We start from the raw sequence: 21,787 nt of genomic DNA on the forward strand, positions 1-21,787 counted from the left end.
TGAACTTGTTGCTAACTTTAGGAGCTTACAATAATGTAAACACAGATAAAGTTATATAGGATCACTGACAGTGAGCTGTGAAAGAGCCTACTAAAAAAATATACTTAATCTTTAAAATTTTAAACTAATGTACTATACAATGTAAGCCTGCAGGTCCATGATATTACGATGTTGAGATGTTTTATGCCACTTTATAAACCTTTTACGATTCATAGCTGGTTAATACTGTAGCAGCATACTGTATGTGCAAGAAAGTACTAATAATAAATTCCTTACAGTTATAGATTGCTTTTCTGGAAACTCCACTCAGAGAGCTTTACGGGTAATGGGGACTCCCCTCCACCACCACTAATGTGCAGCCCCACCTGTATGATGCGACGGCACCTATTGTGCGCCAGTACGCTCACCACACACCAGCTATCAGGAAGACAACAGAGTGATGAAACCTTTTAATAGATAGGGGATTATTAGGAGGCCATGATTGGTTAAGTCCAATGGGAAATTTGGCCAGGATGTCAGGGTAACACCCCTACTCTTTTTGAGAAACGCCTTGGGATTTTTAAGTATCACAGAGAGTCCGGACCTTGGTTTTATGTCTCATCCGAAGGATGGTGCCTGTTTACAGTATTGTGTCCCCATCTCTATACTGGGACATTAGGACCCACACAGACCACAGGGTGAGCGCCCCCTGCTGGCTCCACTAACTCCTCTTGCAGCAGCAACCTTAGTTTTTCCTAGGAGGTCTCCAATCCAGGTACTGACCAGGCTTATACTCGCTTAGCTTCAGTGAGATGCCTGTTGTAAGTTGTAGGGTGATATGGCTGTTGACAAGTGACTTCAGAACACTGAATACAAGTCCAGCCCTTTCTGTATCTTATGTACTGTATCTTCAAAACAGCTTTCATTTTGTGTTTAGTCAGGGTTTTTACTTCTTTTATTTTTACTTATTTATTTTTTATATTCATATATATTAATAATCTGATATACAGTATGTATATGAATATCAAATTGAGTATTCCTCATATAAGTATGAGATATAGAAAGAACTTTCCTTTTTTACCCAGGTATCACTTTAGTTATTTGATAGCCAAAGTCCAGTGGACATCTCTTGCATAAACCAAAGAATCTTTTGTAAATATTTTAAACTAAGATTCCATAACAAGAGCAGACTTTAACTAAAACTCAGGATTGTCTAAGGATAATTAAAGAGACTCTAATAAAGACCTCATTCTAAAAAGCTGACTGAGCTGTTTATATGGACTGTGTACTGTGTTGTAAAACCCCAGGTCAATGTTTGAACTCTAGAGGGACCGTCACTAGGCAAGACGCCAAGCACTTTCTAAGCACCTTGTGAAGTAACAAAAGACCTTGTGTAAAGTGAAAAGAAGTTCAAAGTTCTGAGCTTTGGCTTCCGAACCTTGTCGCAAAACAGTGTGGTCAAGCAAACACGTTATTTTACTAACTGGTAACAATCATACAGACTAAGAGACTCGTGGTGATGCAATGGTTAGCATTTGTGCCTCGCAGAGCTGAGGGCCTGGAGTCAATTCTCAGGGTTCTATACTGCATATGTGAAGTTTGTATGTTCTCCCCTCTAGGTGATCTGGTTTCCTCATACGCAAAAGACATACTGGTAGGTTAATAGGCTTCAAAGGAAAATTTGCTCTGGTGTGAGTGTGTGCATGTTTGTGTCTGTGTGTACCCTGCATTGGATTGTTCAGGTGATGTTGCTTGCCTGTTGCTTGTCGGATTTAGGCTCTGGTGTCCCCCCTGACCCTGTATTGCTTAAACCGGTTAGAAAATGGATGGAAGGAAACTAATTTTAAAATAGAAACACAGTAAAGAAAGGTTCACTCTATGTGTAAAAATCTCATTTACCTTGTTTCCTAGTCCTGGGCCCTACTGTCAATCCAATATCTCAAGAGACTATATCGTTTTTAATTTTCACAAAACTTCTGAACAGAGAACAATTCACTCCACTGCTGATTGGACAGGTTACATTGGTCAGGCAGATCAGGAAATGACAATTATGTTGAAGGATTTTTGGAGTATCAATAGCATAAAAGCTCTGTGTTAGGTTCCTACAGTAGGTAACACCTTTTTCAAATTTTAGAGTTCACTTTATTACAATGCTGTAATGTAACATAATCTATCCACTATCAGAAAACAACTTGTCTTGGTGAGGGTGGAGGCAAACTTGAGTGCACCCTAGATGTGACATCCATCCATCGATGGTGCACATATGTTATTGGCAAAATTTAGAGATACAGTACTAACTAAATGAATTGCTGTGTGCTTGAGAGGTGAGAAGAAACTGGATCACCTAGAGAAACGTCCACATGGATATGGTGTGCACACACAAATACCTTACAGAAAGCACCCCAGACTGGAATAAAACCAAAGAGCTGGGAAACAGCATATCCAAGCACCATGTCTCCATACACTTTCAACATGGAAAATAAAAGGCTAAGATTTATAGCAGTGAGATGGAGTCTTAGGGAAAAAAAAGCGATGGCAAGAACTTAAAGTAAAGAAAATTGTGACTGACAAGATGGTTTAATGTATAACTTGACAAAAAAACATTTTTCAGTGCAGATGCAAATATTGCCCTGAAATTAATTAGTTGATCTAGAAAAATATCCAAAAACGAATGAAAACGCTAAACTATTTAGCTGTAGTTACAGATGACGCAAAGGGTAAGTACTGTATATTTTTGCACCTTGTTTATACCACAAGGACTACTGAGTACCTTTGGACTGAATGTTTTATTAGCAAATAGAGTTTATCTGAAGTCTGTGAATTATTCATCAATTCACAGGGAATTGTGAAATATTAAGATGCATTTGAAATAGCTTATTTATAGTGCAGGCTTTATGTGTCTCTGATAATGCCAGCTACATGATCAAGGTATACAATGATATTTTTGGAGGCTGTTGCCAAATTGACTATGTTTAAATTTATAATACAGTCATAATAGCCTGTGCGTGTTTGTTTGGTACAAATATCAGGTTTATCCAGATTTTGAGGACTATGTCTTCATATCTAAGCATATGAAAAGAGCAGCAAATATTTTAGCTTCATCTGATTTCCAGGAAATAGCAAAGCGTTCCAATGAACTCACAAATAAGGTCTTTGTGGGGTCTCAGTGCATGGTAAGATTAACAAAATACTGGTGGTGTGTTCAAACGTTTGATAACTTTGGGAGAGATGGAAGAGTCATTTTTTTCTGGACAAGATTCCAGACTCTGTACTAACAATTTTGCCTTGTAAGCAAACTGGGTAATGTAGTCAATAAATGTGTTAGATAATGCACAAAGAATTTCTATGATGAGCTGAAGCTTGTTTAATGCCTTTATATCAATTTAAAAGATACAAAAAATGTAATTTTAAAAGTGTTCTACCTTTGGGTGGGGGAGGAGATAGAGGATCCATGATGTTATAGCAAAGTTTATGAGAAATGTAGCCTCACCAATCTAAGAAGAGGCAGCAAAAGGAAAGGAGAGAAAAACCTTTGGGTCAAATGCACATGCAATGTCCTGTGTGTGGGAAAATATTCCTTGTAAAAATCAGACTTGGCAGTCACATGAGAACGAAATAAATGAAGCTGAATTGTTGGCAGACATCATCAGTAACAATGGACAACAATCAGTGTCATTAGTAATTGAAGCTCTTTCATTCTCCTAACAGATCCTACATGTCAGTGTTGTGATTGATTGTATTATTATGCAACATGCCACAATGACAAACGCCTTTATGCTACCTTAGCCTTGATGTGCAATTCTTCTCATTCTGCAGTTTTAATTGTCTTGTCCTGGCAGCTGGCTTGATCTGAATCCATGTAACTCCAGAGAATGGGCTACTTTCCAGACAGCATGCGATTCACAATGTTCACCCTTGAAGTCATTTGTAAAGTGAAGAAGTCAATGTTCTAGACACCTCCCTGCCTCAACATCTTTTGTTTGGGAAAAAAGTGAAAGCTTCCAGTCTGTTAATGAGGTGGTTGTCTGCCTTGCCAACTACAGTCATAAAAGTGTTTGCTAATTCCCTTATCTCCAGCCCAACATCCTACAGCTTTAGTTTGAATTAGCACTGTCTGAGAGATCGCTAGGGGGAGAAAGTGCCTTAGATTCCTCAACATTGTTTCTGAGAAAGTGCTTTTATAGATTAAATGTGGTTTTAAGGGAAAAGCGAATCAATTACTTGAATCTTTTCCACATGTTCTATTTTGTTTTGAGCCAAATCAGTTCATCCGACAGTTGAACTTGCCGAACAAGTGACCTTTCTTTTTCAGCTTGGTATTTTGATTGACTTATACATCAATTATATGAATACACTAAGATTCTGCTTTTGATGCTAACAGATTAAATACAGCCATGCCTGCTGGTTTTAATTGTAGTAAGCCTCTCAATTGCAACCTTATTGCAATTGAAAATATAGGGAGTTTTACCGCGTTTTACCGCAGTGTACCCCGCTCGTTTTGAATGGCTGCATCTGTACATTAAATAATAGGATTTATTTAAAGAAAGGGGATATTAAAAAAAGAGTAAGTAAATCAAGGAAAGGCCAAGACGTATAAGAGAATCTTACAATGGAAAGTAAAATAAATAATTAATAAACATTTGCACAACAGAAAAAGTTCAGTAAATGATGAGGTGTCTCAAAGAAAAGTAATAAAAAAATAATTAAAACAAATGTTTAGACAATAATAGGAAATTAATTTGTTGTATGATGAATTGAAGATGGATATATTACATTTTCATTATATTCAGGTGTTTATCAAGGAAGAAATAGGTAACATTCTGTACTTCAGACTGAAGAAAGACAATGTTTGATAATTAGTACTATTAACATAGAAGAGATTGAAATGCAACTGATAATGGCAGCACTGTAGGTCAGGTAGTTAAAGAAGTGACTGTTTTACTTTGATGACAATAATACTAAAGGATTTTTCTACATAATTACTACTGACTGAAAATTGCTAATATAGCAAGTTACATATTTTTAGTATTTAGGAACAAAAAGAGTGACAAAACCAGACCAAGTACTTATGAACCAATAAACAAAAGTAAGGCTAAGAGGGCAATATCCAGTTCTAAATTAAGCATTTATCTGTATGGCACTATGATTAAATGTATGATATACCATCAGTTTAGAAAAACAATACTTGCTTATTGAAATCTCTGACCAAGCAACAGCAGTAATGTATAAATACAGTCTGTTTTATATTAAATATAAATTTTCAGGAAGTTTTTGCTAACATTCCTGATTAACATTCTTTAATTGCAGGCAATAAAGTATTTGAGGAAATAGATGCTTTTGAACATACAACCATTTTAAGCACATTTCTGGGTTCAAATGAATGTCCTACTCTTATGCACTAAAAAACACAAATATTTATTGATTTGTCAAAAGTTATTTTTGAACAGAAGATCGTGAGATTTTATACAAATAGTACTGACAAGTCAAACCAGCAGACTTCAAAATTAACATGAACCAAAGGACACAAGTGGAAACGATAGAGATTTCCTTACACAAAGAATTCTGACACTATTTACCTGATCATGTTGTGAAGCCATGGCCCTAGTTTCTTTCAAGAACTTGCTGGATGAGATCCTAGGATCAATTAACTACTAACAACCAAACATGCTAGATGGGCAGAATGGAGTCCTCTCACCTACAAAGTTTCTCATGCTCTTATAGGATTGTAATTAGATAATTGTTTTAAGCTCCTAATTTATTTTTGTAAGGTCAGTCAGTAATTGAGCAATTCTCTTAAGTACTTAAGTATATTACATTCACTTACAGTATATAATAGAGTGTTCACCTACAATGAAAATCTGCAGACACAGAATTTCTCCAGATACAGGGTTGAAAAATGTTATGCAAATATAAGACTGAGTTAGCTAAAAGCTGCCAACAAAGGACCGCGTAAGCAATTATTTGAAGTGGAATTTTTAATCATATATGCGGGGGTGGTGTGAAAAACAAATAAACAACCTAACAATTTGACCTATGCCACAAGTTCTAAAATAATTTATTTTTATTTAGGCACAAGTGACAAGTGACTAAATTAAACAGATTCACCCCCATTTTGATTTTTTAAAACTTTAAAGGCACATCATTTCAGAGAGGGCCATAAAGTGAAGTTTAGGTTTTCTGTTGAGAAGTCCTAGCTACTTGTTCTGTTTTACAGCTAATAAATAACTTTGTTTTTCACTAATTAGAGAAATTTAGCTTTACGAAAGGTACCGTTTGCTTAATAGTTCAGTGTAGTATGGAAAACAACCTTCTGACATTTAATGTGTTTTTGCAAAGTTGATGGTTAAGTGCTTTAAACTTTCTGCTTGAGTGTCATAAACGGCGAAAGTGCAGATGTGCATATATTCTCCAAGAACACATCAGAGATCCCATCTGAATCAACAGCTAATGGCTGCACATGTACTGCCCTAATGTCTTAATGGGTCTGTTGCAAAAGGTATTTGCTTTGCTTAAACAAGGAACATCTGTTTCCAACTGAAAATTGCAGCAGGCAATTTTATAGTAGACAAGCTGTTTGGAGGTTTATTGGGGACAATACGTTTCAAGCTTCACACAAATATTTGCCATAATGGTAAAGAATAAAAGGAAATTATCTGATAGTTCCATTATGCAGTTGAGCATATTTAAAATGAATATTAGAAGCTGACTAAGCTGAATTGTAAGCCCATGAGATGTAAATTTTGCCAAATAAGAGCTATATTTAATAGGTAATAGGAGACCATGTGAACTGCAGACATATGTTTATTTTACTGACACTTTTAAGGTAAATTGTAAACTTAGAAGAAACATTAAAGTGCTTGTTATATATTACTGGAGATAAACTTAACAAATCCTGACATGTGACTGATCATATTAACAACACAATAGAAACCACAATAGAAACCAGTGTAATAATACTGGTATCTTTCTATTTTGTCCAATTCATCAGAATTTATGTTCCAGTGGTTTGAGAATAAATGTCATTCCACTTGATAATAAAGGGACAATTTTTCTCGGGGGAAAATTTCAGCCAATGGAAACAAAAGAGCACGAGTGAACATTTATGTGGAATTTCATATGTGATTTCTTTATGATGAATACAGCTCAGTTTCAGCTTCTGTTCTATCATCTATGAGATTTGGAATGTCTATCTAACAATGCATTTTCAGAAAGCCCCATATTCCTGTCAGGGTTCAAGGCAACCTGGAGTCTTTAAGCCAATGTAATTTCTGTAATTAATGTAATTACATTTATTTATTTCCAGGATCATTAATGACAACTTCCCCATTTTACAGGATGATCCCTCCAATGGTATCCTCTTTTCTGACCACCCCATCATCTCATATTGCCAACGACCTAATCTGTGTAACCTTCGTGTTCACAACTCCCTTGACCTCCCACAGACATCATCCACACCAGGCACTTTCCCCTGCTACAGAACTTGCTGCATCACATGTAAATATATATCCAACACCATGCATATTCAAGGCCGCTCTAGACAATTCCGGATAACTCAGATGACATGTATTTCTAGCAACCTTATTTACTGAATCTCTTGCAGAAAATGCCCAGCTACTTACATTGGTGAGACAGGAAGGAGACTAGGAGACCATTTCAGGGAACATGTCAGGGGTGTGAGGATCAAAGATCTTTCCAAACCCCTAGTTTCCCATTTCCCTTCTTACAGCCATGATCATACTGATCTCTCTGTCTGCATCTTCACGGAGGGGTTTCGGAACTCCTATTGCAGAAAAACACCTGAAACACCTGAAGTTATCCTGAGACTAGAATCACACCTTCCCCCTTCTCTTAATGACAGACATGTCTCCTTATAATCCTGTCTGTTCATTTGCAGGTTTTGACTTTGACTGTCGCTTTGCCTCTTTCCCTCACAACTGAAGAAGGTTCCACAGCTGAAACGGTGTGTCTCTTTTCTTTTCCCTTCAGCATGGAACAAACCTTTACCTATTCCTTTACATATTGTAAATATACTATTCAAAGTCGTGCAAGTCATGAAGTGCATGACAGGCCATACCTCAAATGTGATATTAACATGCAGGGGAATCTTTACATCCTTCAGAACTATTATCCTCTTATTTTTCCATACATCCATCATTAGTGGTTAATGTGGCATCAGTGCAGTAATCTGATGAGTGCTGTCTTCATAGTACTCTTTCTCCTGTCAGGCTGTGTGAACACCTTCATCCAGTTGTAGAAGAATCTTTTTGAAGAACAATTTGTGAATGCTTTTTATCTACAAGTAATGTGACTAATAGAGTTATTTTTCTAGTGCTTTATGTGGCATGTTTATGTTTTTATCTTGTATAAGTTATCATACGGGTTGGCATGGTAGTGCAGTGGTGGGCATTGCTGCCTCACAATGCCAGGTCCAGTTCCTGAGATTTTAAATATTCTCCCCATGTTTTCATGAGTTGCCTCCAGGTGCAACTGTTTTTTTCTACAATCCAAGGACTGAATGAGTGGAAGTTAATGAAGTGATGTAGAAATTGCTATAATAGTTTGCGAGATCACGAGGTGATACCAACATTTTCATCAATGTAAGGCTTGTAGAGTTCAGGGTCAAAACTAGTTTAGGAGCAGATGTATTCTTCTACTTAGCCAACAATGATGTTAACATAATTTGGTCCCATTCTGGTATCTATGGTGACATTGCTGATTTTGTAGCAGAAAAGACTGTTGAAAGAAAACACATTCAGGGTGAGAACCAATTCAGCTAGTAGATAAGTATGTGGGTTGGGGTATCCAGCACTGCATGTTTGTTAAAGGCATGTTTGAGAGCTGTAAGACTGTTGTCATGGGGAATGATGGTGTATGGAGACATTACCTCCATGCCCAGATTTCTCTTTATTCCCCTTTTCATCTCCCATTTTTTTATCTCCCATTTTTTCTAGAGTCAATAATGATCTCATATGACCAAACACCTACAGTAGTCTACACATCCGTGGTTCGAATAACTCCCCAAAGGAAGGCACCATCTACTGAAAGCACTTTTTGCTGCAGCAGCAGTTACATGCCTGTCCAGCAATCTGTTTTATTGCATTTCTTACAAAATGTGATCCTAACATTGGCAAATCAGGAAGACAACTGGTTAACTATTTCTGGGAATGTTTCAGAGCAGCATGCCTTTCTCTGATTTAATACTCCCCCATGTTACTTCTCTTGACAGTGATTACACTGAACTTTCTGTTTGCTCTCTATTTCACAATAACATCTATGCCAAAAAGTTATAAGACACCAAAATGGTCTGTATATTAAATTGGTTCACACATTCCCTTGAACTCAATAACTGGGTAATCTCTTCCTAATTGTTTAATTTATTTAGAAATTTGCTAATTCCCACACTTTCCATGCAGTTTTTGGCTGAGATTTACATCTTTTCAGTCTGATTTTTGTACCCTAACTATTCTTATATTTCTGCTTGTACCTCTCTGTCCTACATACCTAAAGAATGCTTGACATAATTAACATCTTTGCAGTGTAGAAGTAACATCTTTGCAACTTCCACACTGACAAAGCACCACACACTAACCTCTGCAGAATAGAATTGTACCACATTCAACTTCTGTATTCAAAGGTTTGTGCATTTATAATATGTAGAAGTATTAATTTAAGCAGCAAAATATAGAAACTGGTTAGCATAGATACAGCATAAAAACAGGAATCAATCACAATCTCATAATCACTATTTCTTTTTTTTTCCTTTTTGACTTACCCTTTTTACTTTGAGTCACTGATAAAAAAAATCCTTCTCCTAGAACACCGAGTCCAAATGGGTATTGATCTTTGAAACAACCTAAGAATGTGCTGGCTTCTATGGTTTATCGCCCTATTCTTTATTACTTGGCTTGGATTAGTTCAAAGTGTCCTACTGTACCTATACAACATCCCACCAGTTTTATCTTGTTGTACTGCATGTTCTTTCAATGGTTTTACAAGTTCCAAGCTGACCCTTTCCCACATATTATTAATATTTTTATCAGATCAACTTCAATCGTTCTGTTCTGTTACAGCATGTTTCAGAGTTGCATACCGTTTGGCACTGGAATCCTAAATCTAGCCCTATAATCTAACCTTTTGACCTTTAAAAAAATTACAAAGAAATTAATAAATTCATGTTTTCATTTACACTCAATACACTTAACAGATGATAAAGCACTGATTATTACTGTAGGCTGGTGAAAATTGCAATACTAAAATACAATACAAAAAAAGAAAAACAGGATTGCTGCCATCTCTAGTAAGAGTATGCTAATAAAAAATACACTATACAGTGTATATTAATCATCCAATAACAGGGATCCTCTACATATTTGCAGAAGCACTGATGCTATGATAGATCAAATTAAATAAATATAATAGACCTTAGCTTTGTGTCCTGCTTAGACTGTAAGATTAATAATTGCCAAGCAATTATTACAGTAAGTACTACTCATGACACAAATACCAACTTTTTTAGAAATGAAAGGAACAAAAAGAAACCAGTTCTTTCTATGTAAACCTCAACTTGAATGTGTTTAAAAAGATATCATAATATCTAAAAAAATGAATGCTCTGAGTATTTGCTAGGAGGACTGTGCAAGCTGAATAGTTGTATTTTCCCATCTTGCATGTGAGGATGCCTATAATCAAATTATACTATAATACTACATCATTTCTATAAGGACCTCAGTGGAATAACTTCAATAACATGGACAGGCAATTCAATTACAGAAACTATTCTAAACTATTCTAACTAAAGAAGTGCTTTCTATTTTCCATCATGAAATTAATGGCAAGCTCATAGAGGATCTACAAACTCAGTTGGATCTTTCAGGGAGGGTGAGAAGTGGACAAGGTCAGGGAAAATTAAGGATTCTATCCTACATAAAAGTTCCATTGTGGGACATGACAGTGGAACCTGGAGGAGAGCCGCAGTTTCCCAAGGTTGTCCAAACATCCCTAAGGCCAGATACAGTGATGTGGTCCCCAGAGGCAAGGAAGATCACCCTCATTGAGCTGAGGGTGCCATGAGAGAAAAAGTGCCAAATAGGGTGGCAGACGTGGTTGTTCCCGGTGGAGGTTGGATACAGAGGATTCCCAGCACAATCAGCGTGGAGAATGCTGATAGCTCTTGGGCAAACTGGGAGGGACAGATAGACAGTGGTTTGAAGGTTGGGAGAGGCTGTGGAGAGAACTGCAGGCTGGCCCTGGAACAGGAGAGAGGAGTTAAGCTGGAGACCAGGAGGAGATGAGCAGTAACTGGCTATCACTGCCTACCTGCCAGCAGGAGGGCATTATGGACAAGGGTTGAAATGCCTGATGAAAGCTGGTTTCCATCTAATGACATTGAGTCCTGGCTAACAGCAATAGTCAATATAACTATTGACTAAAGACAGTATCAGTAGATGTATACAAGAAGTACATATTTGATCTTTTATTTAAGAAGGATTGCTTTTTCAGAATTTCAGCTGTTTGCTGAAATTCACTGTATCTTTTCTTGGAAAAATAGTGGGTAAGCTGCTAACAAAATAGGGAAACAATTCACCGAACAATGGTCATCTGTACCTCTACAGTGCTAATGTCATGATGCACAACAGTGGTTTAAAGATAAACATCCGGGATTGGACAAGAACCCTTAGAATCAATAAATCAAGTAGAAACATTTGCACGTTGTTTCATCTTCATTTCCATTGCAAATAGTATCGATAACAGATTTCAGCATCCATGGAAAAATTTAAACTCAATTGGTTTTGTTTGATGATTTGATGAGGTAGATTAGAAAGGAGGAATTTTGCATATTAAGCTGTTTCATGTATGAGGTACAAACATCCATCCATTTTCTAACCACTGTATCCAATACAGGGTTGCAGGGGAGCTGCAGCCTCCTCTGGAAAGCAATAGGCGCAAGGCAGGATACAGCCTGGATGGGACAACAGTCCATCACAGGACACACACAGACACAAGCACAGATGCACTCACACTAGGGCCAATTTTCCCAGAAACCAATTAACCTACCAATGTGTCTTTGGATTGTGGGAGGAAACTGGAGCACCCAGAGGACACACAAACAAACACTGAGAGGACATACAAACTCGTCATAGAAAGCACCTTAGGAAAAGAACCCATAAACCCCAATTCTAACCACTGCATCAGCACGCTGCCTTGGGTATAAACGTTCTCTGTTTATATCAATGTGTTTTTTGAATATATTGACACATCCTGGTTTACTGTTGAAACATTTTTTGTACTATCAGGCATTTTCATATGCATATGATAAGCGAAATAAAATGAAAAATACTAACAATTGTAGCCGATTGGATCATTATTGCATTTAGTGGTCCTGAGGTGGAGCTGTTTCACTAATGTTTAACTAACTACCCAGCATGTCTTGATTTCACATTCTCAATAAAAGATTTTCAACATAATATAGCTTCGGTGGTTTCACACACAACATAAACTTGTAAACCCTAATTAATTTTTCATTATATTTGAAAAAACATTATGTCTGTTCTAATTTATTGCATTTTCAGAGTGAAACTTGATTTTAGCTTTTTAAAAAAAAAAAACATTAGTGTGAAAGAAAACATGTCTTCAAAAGGAACACAGATAAAAGCCTTTTTTTAATGGAGGGCTTCAATTATGTCATGTAAAAACCACCTCCCTGCTAAAAAGCTTTTTCAATCTGTTTATAGAGCATTTTGTTTGCAGTCTGTCTTTCTTCTCATCTGTGGGAAAAACAACAAATTTTGTTTTTATCTTAAAGATGCTTAGGAACTAAGCAAACACTCCAGGTTTTTTTAATGCCAGAATGACATTGAAATAATCCAGACTAGTTTACTGTAAATGAAGAGAAATGCTGTCCAATATGCAAAATACAGTATTTATTTGAACAATAATGTATGTATTTGATGATATATGATGTCTAAAAAAACTTTAGCCAAAATACAGAAAAGTGACAAATCTTCTTAATACCGTCAGAAAATAATTACATTTTAGACCAATTTTGTATTAAATAAAAAATGATGATTAAAGGATGTTTGTATTATATTTCTATGTTTTTCAGCTCATAATAAAAAGAAAAAATTCAGTCATTTCTTCAAAAGTTAATATTACAATCTAAACAAAAAAAACACAAGAATATTGGCTTCTCTAATAATTCTAGATGTATTTATGTGATAGATTATGAAATTCAATTTACTGAAGATTTATTTTCATCTACCGTTAAATGTTCAAATAATGGGTTCAAAAAGGTCTGAGAATATGAGCCTCTGTAAGGTGCATGTAGTTTATATTAAATAGTACACATATTACAGATGAAAAAATAAATGAATATATACCGCATAATTTACTAATATACAACTTTATTTTAAAAGAGGCGAAAACTCCCAATGTTCATAACCATATAATAGAGATTAATAATTCATAGTTATCTGGATATAGGCATCCAGACAGGCTTCCTAGGAAAATAGAAAATAACAAGTCCATCAATAATGTGTTTTCCACTTATTATACTTTAATACTACTTAAATAACTCATGGAAAAGCTGACGATGCTAAATATTCTGGGAAATTTAACAATGAATTACTTAAGTGTGAAAGTAAATATTTTTAGATGTTAAAATAAAGTGTAATATTCTTACATAATAAAAAAATATTATTAATGGAAAGGTTAGTTACACAACCCTGAAGTCATGCTCATGACAAGTGGATACTCTGATTAATGATCAAAGTGGTATTTTATCCAGAGACGCAATGAAAAAGCAAAAAGAGAAGAAACTTGAGAGAATGATCTTTTAATAATGCATGCAAGTTTATACAAGTCATTGTTACAATGCAGCGAGTAGGTGGAAAGAGCCACATGTAGCTGACAGGCTGAGAAATCCAAGTGCTTGGTCCCATTCAAGGCATGAGGAGTTACGATAGCTGAGCCAGATCAGAGCTGCAGAGGCAGGTGGAGGTAATCAATAGCAGATGGGCGGATCCGAGTCTGGAGGTACTGTAAGCACAGTTATCTGGGCAGAGCAGGCAGGGTGGCTACTTCATCAAGCAGAGCAGGTGGACAGGAAGTATGGCACTATGGCACTGGTCCGGTGTTTGGCAGGACAGATGGAGTGCAGACAAACAGGGTGCAGTGTGGGTTTAGGACAGGCAGTTAGTTGGGCTGAGTTCAGGCTGGTTGTCCTTCTCGGAAGAGGGCTTGTTGTGCTCTGAGCAGTTTTCTTGACGGAAGATAACTCAATGTCAGAGCACAGGATCAGTGGCAGATTATTGTTTAAATATCCTGGACTAATGGAATTATTACCCATTAAGTGAAGGCAGGTGTTTGAGACAAGTGACCTGAGAGCATCCTCATGACCCCAGGAGGTGTTTTACTTATCGTGCCAATGCAGCAGGTTTGCATGGAGACCAAGGGCTGGGAGCTTTGATTCACCCGGGCATAACTGTTATCAAACATTTATTGTTTGTGCATACAGAAAACCCACAAAGGAAAAGCATATGGCAACATTATCCTACTCTTTTCCTACCCATTTGATTGCTGAGGGTTGCTCAATGTCATTTAATATGATATCAGCTAAAAGAATATTAAAATACAATTTTAAATATAAAAATTAAATTATACGTTTAAAATATTAAATTATATGTTAAATGAGCTCCATTTCTATCAGGGTTATCACAGATGAAAAGAAGAAAGTTTTAACATACTAATTTGAAAGAAAATAAATGTTATATGACAATATTTCAAATACGTTTTTTATAATTCACCTGATTTGATATTGTCACAAGTGAAAACATTCACATTCTTTTCACTTCAACACAAAAAGATAAAATTAAATATCAATGTATGATTACTACTACAAGACTAAAGAAAGGGATACAATCATTTGGGCATGAGGTGTTCCACTGTTATTCATTCTCTTCATTCTGAATTATATTAAGAATTACATTGAAACTTCTTGTGTAATTCATACGGAAAACATATATGATGTTTAAACATTTCTTTTTTTAAAAGAAGATTTTCATTAATAGAGCTTATTTCGGTCTAATATTTTCCAGACCCAGCACAGATCAGTTTTCCAGGAAATTTTTCCTTTCAATCTGAGGTCAAGGTTACACTAGTTAGAATTGCTACATATGTGAAAGTGAGTGAATGTAACAGGTAAGAGTACTACATTTATTAGGAGATTTATAAACAGATATTGGTTGTATAATGTATAGAGAAACCAGGAATGGCTAATTAACAGATCAAAGTCCCTGTTCTTTATGAAAACTGGCAGTACTTTGCTCCCAGCTTTACTCTACCAGTTTGCAGGTTTCCACTTGACTCATGATGTTTAAGGGGAAGGTCTATTGACATATTTGATTATATATTTCTACTCATCCCCTGTGAAGATTTTTATTTAAAAAATGGTGCTTTACAAACTATAGATCTTTTCCTAAGCATTACAATATTGTATGGTAACTTATTCTTTACAATACTTTCAATAAACTAGAATAAATGGAGTGGAGTGGTGGCTCTGTGGCTAATGATCTGCGTCGGTTTCTGGTTCAAATTCCATGGCTGGCAGAGGAATCCTACTCTGTTGGGCTCCTGAGCAAGGCCCTTAACCCCATCTGCTCCAGGGGTGCTGTACAATGGCTGATCCTGTCCTCTGACCCCAAGCTTCTCTCTCTGTCTGTGTGTCTCATGGAGAGCAAGCTGGGGTATGCAAAAAGACGAATTCCTAATCCAAGAAATTGTATATGTCTAATAAAGTGATCCTATCCTAAACGTTACACATTTTTAAGCAATTGCTATTCCATACAAAATGCAAATTGATTGAGTCACCCTGGTATAAATTCACGAGAAATACTTGTTTTTTTTATTCTCAATGTTGTCATATGATCTTAACCACATTCATTTTTGTACAACTGCAGAGAAATCTCGTGACCACACATTTCAGTGCAAGTCAGTTCTTGGCAGATTAATACAACGAAGAAGTGAAAGTAAAGGTACAGATAGCTAAGTACATTAAACTCTTTTTGGAGCAAAGAGCATAACCATGGATGGGTGCCATCCTTCACAGGCTAGACTTCCAGTGTTTTGTTCCTTCGCCTTAAAAGACATAAATTTGTAACTTCTTTTTTCACATAGTTCATATAAGCCTCTCTGTGCTGTGGTGCAGTGGTTAGCATTTCTACCTTGCTGAGCTGGTGCCCTGGGTTCAGTCCTGGATCTAGGGTGGTATCTGTGTGGAGTTTGCATGTTATCCTGTGTTTGCAAGGCTTTCCTTCAGGTGCCCTGGTTTCCTCCCACAGTTACATACTGATTAATTGTCTTTTGGGAAAATTGTGCCAAGTGTTAGCGTGTGCATGTCTGTGTTTGTGTCTGTCTAACCTGCGATGGACTGGTGTCCTGTCCAGGGTGTATCCTGAACTACGCCCGTTTCTGGCCAGGATAGGCTCCAGCTCCCTCACAACCCTTAATTGGAAAAAGTGGTTAGAAAATGGATGGATGGATTTTCAATAGGTGTGAAAGGCTCTCTCTGTTTTAGTTTCTGTTTAAAGAGCAATTGTACATCTTTACCTTTTTTTCTATTAATTAATTTTCTGTTCTTAAAGTCCTGGCTTTGTAAATGTTTGGGTCCTGGCATTAATTTGTTATAAATATTTAGAAATAATTGTCTTGAAAAGTTTTGAAAAAGTCTTCTAAGTGTTGTGTGTTCTTTAACTCTAAAAAGCACACTGCCAAGAAAAAGATACCACATGTCTAATCTTAACCTTCCCTGAAAAACCCAAATGTCAGATTAATATTGATCCATTCAGTCTACTGATGTCTAATGTGTCTGATTTATTTAAAATGAAAGAGGGTATTTTAATATTTAATTGGATTATTTTATGGTTGAATCAATTTACCACCCCTTTATCTCTTAATTACAAGATCGAAAAAGAGTAAACTAAATAGCAATCAATTTAGATTTTTTTTTTTATAAAAACCCAAATCTTCTTAGATTTAAAAAATCACCAGATTAGAAATGCAGATGGCGAGTAAATAAGGAATGTTTAGTTGTGGCAAAGTTTGAATAAGCAGTAATAGTAATATCAAATTTGCTTTGTTTTCCAATTTCTTGATTTTACATTACAATTTCCTGTGTAATGTTTTTATATTTATATTGATTTATAATGATTTTATTTGTTGCTGAATGTTAAAGTTATTCTTTTATTCTTTATTTATTATTTTGCCCTTCATTTTGAATTTTTCTTTATGAATCTTTATTGTATCATACATAATAGTCACAAGTAACAAAAACAAATAGAGCAGCAGTAATCTGAATGGTCTGAGTAACAGCAGTTAATGCATTACAAAGAAAATATACAGCAAATGTAATGCAATATTATAATATAATAAGCTTAAACACGAAGCACACAGCGGAACATACAGTAAAGTTATTTTATCTCCTGAACTGGATCCACTAGAACTTATCCAGATTATTTACAGTGTGTATAAATTAAACACATTTCTTTTTTCACAATTATGCTAATGCTATGGTTAAAAGTGCATCATCCATCCATTATTAGAAATTTGATTATTTTGTCATATTGTGTTAATTTCAAAATACTGTACGTTACCAAATATAAGACCAAATATTTCTAGGTTTTGCATTTGATAAATGTGCTGCGTTAAATAAGATTCTTCCTGTCCTCCTTGTAATGTATTTGTGTATATCAATATAATTTGAAAATCAAATCCAAACCGTAGTGTCTGTAGGTTTTAATTTTAATTAGCAAACAGCCTCATTATGTCTCACTGACCTAAACACAAGAGAAAGTGTGAGTGCTCGGTGGCTCTTGGATCAAACCACGATTAGAAGCCAGTGGAGGAGTGCTAGAATAATTATGGAAAAAAGCAATTTGTAATCCAAATCCTAATTAGTTTAAAATAAGCATGTGCCATATGACGTTTGTTTGTTATTGAACAAAAGAGGCTATTTTGCAGAGATTGTACAGAAAGAGCCTCCTATTCAAACTGCACAAAACATCACTTCTTTCAAAGAAAGAAAACATTTCATTTATTGAAATATATTGTATTAATTAATACAAACAAAGGAAAAGCTGTAGCTCATCTGAAACTACCAGACTCAAAGCTATGCTGATGAAGCTAGTTAATCTTATGTGCATATGAGTACTGTATATAGCCCTAGTGATAGATCAATACGGGCAATTTGAAATGTGTTTGGAATGACCTAAAACTGAACATACTAGATCTTAAATGTTTTGGACAGTCTGTGAAATAGCTGATTGGATTAACATTTGCACAAACGACTGTTGAAATTTCATTCTTTTTGCATTTGTGTGTCACCTATTTGATAGTAGTCCATCTTCAGCCATGCTAGGATGAAGTAGTTTGTCAAGACTTAATAAGGGCTTGAGCATATTGTTTGGAAAGGGGGGTATTCTGAATCTCACACTGCACAAACAACCTATACAGTAGAGAAATATGGATGGATGGATGGATCTTTGCCCATTATGCCTTCCAGCATGTAGGGGTAGCAACATAGATAGATAGATACTTTATTGATCCCGTGAGGGAAATTGCAGTTCAACAGCAGCTTTACACAGACAACACAGCCACAGTGTAACGAATGATACATTAATAATAATAGTACAATACATACAATACAATCAGTACAGTGAGGGGTGCACTAAAAGAGTTACTCACAGTCCGGACACACAAAGAACAAACTAGAACAGAACAGTACGCAGAAAAATCGTATCACACATATGAATATAAATATAGATGTAATATAGATATAGATATAAATATAAATATAAATGTATTGCACATGTCCCTGGCATATATTGTACAAAAAATGCCCAGATGCAAGGTGGATGCGTTGTACAGTCTTATGGCAGAAGGCAAGAATGACCTCCTGTAGCGCTCCCTGTCGCACCGTGGATGAATCAGTCTATTGCTGAACATGCTCCTCATTTCTGCAAGCCTGTCATAGAGGGGATGGGAGATGTTGTCCATGATGGCCTCTAGTTTGGACACCATTCTCCTCTCAGCCACTACCTCCAAGGGGTCCAGGTCAGACCCAATGACAGAGCTTGCTCTCCTGATGAGCTTGTTCAGCCTTTTAGAATCCACTGCTCTAATCCCAGGGCCCCAGCATACCACTGCGTAGAAAATGGCGCTCGCTACCACCGACTGATAGAACATATGAAGTATCTTACTACATACATTGAAGGACCTGAGCCTCCTCAAGAAGTAAAGCCGGCTCTGTCCCTTCTTATAGATGGCCTCGATGTTCTTAGACCATTCCAGTCTATCTTCGAAGTGCACTCCCAAGTACTTGTACGAGTCCACCATCTCCACGCCACTCCCATGGATGTAGACAGGAGTAGGTTTGACCTTTTTCTTCCTGAAATCTATCACCAGTTCCTTTGTCTTTGTGACATTCAGTTCCAAGTGGTTCACCCCACGTTGTTTCCGTAACATTAGTCTTTTTTTACGGGACAGGGTTTTTAGCCTTGTGCCCAACCTCCAATGTGGAGGACCTGGCACCCGATGTGGGACACGGACCCACTACCCTGAGATTGAGTCTCATGCTCTATCAACAGAGCTAGTTGGGGCCCTAGAGAAATATGGCCACCTGCTAAATATAAACAAATGTCCAGGGCCAGTCCAACACTCTGCCAAATTCTACCATTTGTACTGAAGGAAAAAAGAATGCTATTCATTGTCCATTAACAAATCTCTTCCAACAGTTGCCTAATAAAGGGGGAGTACCCATTGACTAGAAAAGTGCTAATATACTGTGGACCTTTAACAGAACTTGTTAAAAATAACTTCAAACCTATTCTAAATCTAACGGAAGACACATGGAGAGCAAAGTCAAAGGAAAACTCAAGGGTAAGAGAAAGTAAAGGTAAGTAAAAGTAATTAAGCTCCTTTACCTAAATGTTAGGAGCCATGGTAGCTCATATGGCAACGGCTTCTAGCTCCTGACCGGAAGGTTCATTCCCAGGTAAGAGCAAGTGATGTAGCTTGCTCTAATTCCTTCCAGATGGCTCCCAGGTCCACTCAGCCTGCTTTCCAAATGAGTACTGGGGGTTAATCCTTCTGGGGGTAATTGGTTGGAAGGAGCGTGATGCTGGCCACATCACCTCCACTGTCAGATGGTCAAGAAAATGGTGGCCCTTACCCCCCTTTCCCCATGTGCCTTTATGGCCTGAAAAGGGACCTACCTACCTAAATGCTAGGAATATCAGAAACAAACTGCATAGGAATCCTGAATAGCTCCAGTGAGGGCACATGTTAAAGTTTATAATCACAGGTTCGAACCTGGGTGAAGTCACTAGCCAATTTTTCCCCAAGTAGTAGTACATTTGGAGAATAATTGGCTAGTGCAGCAGAGGATACAATGGGATTAATCTGCTAGGCCTCTTTCAGCTCTCTGGGACACCTGCGACCTTTCAGATTTGCACTTCTGTCAGCAGTGAGGAATGCCTCTTCTCCAATCAATGCAGAACCTTCACTACAGAGCTGGGGTGCAAGTGATGTGTTAAAAGATGAGTGGTTCTCTGGTGGATGGATGGGGAAATGTATCACCTTTTACTCATTCTCCCCTGTGTGCAGCTGTGGAGTTCATTCAAAAAAAATATGGTGACAATAATGTAAATGAAATCATAGGGACGTGACTAACTAAAGGCGTTGGGAATTATTACAACATTAAGGGAATCCACATCATTCTGGAGAGACAGAAAGGATAGAGAGAGAAGATAGGAAGAAAGGAGGAAGGTGTAGCACTATATATCAAAATTAGTATTCCGTGTTGGGAGTTAGATTAGGTTAATTGGTCTGGGAAGCTATATGGGTCAGAATCATAAAATAGGTATAGAGTTAAGAATATTGTACAGAACACAAAATGCAGATATTAATTATAATTCAACACTCACTCAACACAATGAAATTAAGAATTTGTATGAGAAGGTAGAAGTTGTTTTTATAGGAGACTTCAACTTTTCAATAAACTGAGAAAAAACAATATAGTGCTTGCTGTATATTTCAGCAATTTCAGCAGCAAAACCCACAATGGACGTAGTTAATGACCACTTTATAACTCATTTTGTTAGAATACTTACAGAGAGACTGCTTATATATTTATATCTTGTCTTTTCAAACAATCAAGACAGAGCAGAGAGCAAATAGCAGGTGAGAGAGCATTACACAGTTCCATTAAGGAACTGGGATCATGTGTTGTGCTTTAAAGTATACTGTAAGTTGACACTGCACAGGTTGAGCTCTTATGGACACACACAGACAGTATGATTTCAGAAGCCTTTTGATAAACTCCCTCTTTAAAGACTAATTATCAAACTCAGGCAGTAGTCACTTAAGTAATGCCTATACTTGGAATGAAAACTAGATAAAGATAAATTAAGTACAGATAAGGGAAAAAAGCTCCAAGTAATTTGAACTATACAATAGGAATATTTATTAGGACCACTGCTCATCATTATTCATATCAGTGATTTAGGGACTATGGTATAGTTTGTAACCTAGAGACATTTGCAGATAATACCAAAATAGGAGTACTATTGAACAATGTAGAAACAAACACATGGTAGATGACATTTAACATGTGCAGAATACTACAAAACAGGATATGTTTTGAACAGAAGGCATTGTTTTACACTGAGGGTCCTAAGAGTATAGAACAAGCTACCTAGCTATGCTGTTAAATGAGGTCCTTGGATCAATTACATATTGGAAAACTGACTCTTCATAT

This window comes from Lepisosteus platostomus, chromosome 3 (assembly GCF_059453375.1).
Source record: "Lepisosteus platostomus isolate fLepPlt1 chromosome 3, fLepPlt1.hap1, whole genome shotgun sequence".
In the NCBI taxonomy this organism is placed as follows: Eukaryota; Metazoa; Chordata; class Actinopteri; order Semionotiformes; family Lepisosteidae; genus Lepisosteus; species Lepisosteus platostomus.